The sequence below is a fragment of the Aptenodytes forsteri genome, unplaced genomic scaffold (assembly GCF_000699145.1).
Source record: "Aptenodytes forsteri isolate BGI_AS27 unplaced genomic scaffold, ASM69914v1 Scaffold276, whole genome shotgun sequence".
NCBI classification, from domain to species: Eukaryota; Metazoa; Chordata; class Aves; order Sphenisciformes; family Spheniscidae; genus Aptenodytes; species Aptenodytes forsteri.
This window is the reverse complement of record NW_008795479.1, coordinates 776,864-778,450: the sequence shown is the minus strand read 5'-3', so window position 1 is coordinate 778,450 and position 1,587 is coordinate 776,864.

The following is a 1,587-nucleotide window of genomic DNA, read 5'->3' as shown; positions in this document are numbered from 1 at the left end:
CCCACCCCGCCTTGCCGCTGGGGCTATAATTGTCTTTTCCCTAATAAGTCTGCAGAGCAAGCAGGGGCCAAGCCCGACCCCCGCGCCCCCAGGGCATCCCCTGGGCCCTGCCTTTCCCTTGGCCACCAACGCTGTTTTTCTTTCCAGGGAGCTATTTCTGACAATGCGCTGCGGCTCCACGCCAGGTCCCAGGGTCCCCCGTCACCCCACAGCATCGGGCATCGCAGGGACTGGCCCCGCAGCCACCTCGCGTCTGAGCGCCAAGAAACCCCGGTGCAAATCCCCCAAATGCCTTTATTTTAACCACCCCAAAACACCTTTTTTTTTCCTCTCATCACCAGCAGCAGCTCAGGTACCTCCTGGGGCTGCTCTTGGTGGTGTTGCGGTGGGAGCCGGGGCTGGGAACCACCACCAAAGCTGGCCCCAAGCAAAACTTTGATGCCTGGAGGGACGTGGCGCCACAAGGCCTTCGTCCCCCGAGGAAGAGGAGCAAGTGGCGGCGTCTTTCATCGCTGCTGCAAAGAGTGGCACAATGGGAAACGAGGCCCCGGCTCCAGGGGCTGAGACCTGGTGGCTGATAAATTAAGCAGAATTTCACGGGGAAAACCCCAAATCGGAGGGTGATATGTGATCCCGGGGTGGGGATGAAGCCATTCCCAAAGCACCCCCCAAGGGGGGAACCCTCCACCCCCCCCCCCCCTGAGGCCCCCCCTGCCTGTGCCCCCCCAGGCAGGGACAGCCTGGCCCTGGGGACCTGCGGGGCTGCTTTTAACGGGGCTCCACCCCGCTCCCTCAGAGAACAGGGACCTGGGGGTCCCACCAAGTGGGGGACCATCCCCACACCCCCTCCCACAGACTATGCACCAGCCCAGCTCCTCTTCCCAATGGTTTATTCTTTACACATGCTAAAAGCCTCCCTAGGGGAGGGGATGGTGACAATGACAGGAGTGCGGGGAGGGGGCAGTGCGAGGATGGGGAGCATCCCAGTGCCTGGGGAGACCCGGTTTCCCCGTGGTGGGCTACAGCGAGACCTGTCCCCCCCGCAGCATCCAACCCCCTGGGACAGGACAGGGGCTTCCCTCACTTGGGGGACACCGGTGTCCCCCCACCCCACATGTCCCCAGCAGCCAGCATCGCCATGGATGGGGAAAGGCAGGCTGCCCCAGGGAAAAGGGCATTTCCATGCCATTCCCTCGCACAAGGGCAACCTCCACACCGGGGGACACAGGACTCAGCTGTGTCCCCCCGCATCAACCCCCCAGCTTCACCCAGGGACCTGGCTCAGGGGTGGGCGAGGGGTAGGGAAGGACTGAGCACCCCCCAGTCCTGCTCGCAGAGGACAGGGCAGCCCCAGCATGGCGGAGGTCAGGATGCCAGGTGCAAGGGGGGGGTGCCCGCCGTGGGCAGGGGGTCACGGGACCCCGCAGCTGCTCAGGGCCCCGACTCCTTCTTCCGCTTCTGGAAGCGGCGGAATTTGCCCTGGATAGCAAGCGCGGCTTTCTCCGTCTCGGGTGCGCTCAGGTCGATGTCGATCTCCTCCTCCTCCTCCTCCTCCACCTTCTTGGGGTCGATGGCTTTGGCTGGGGG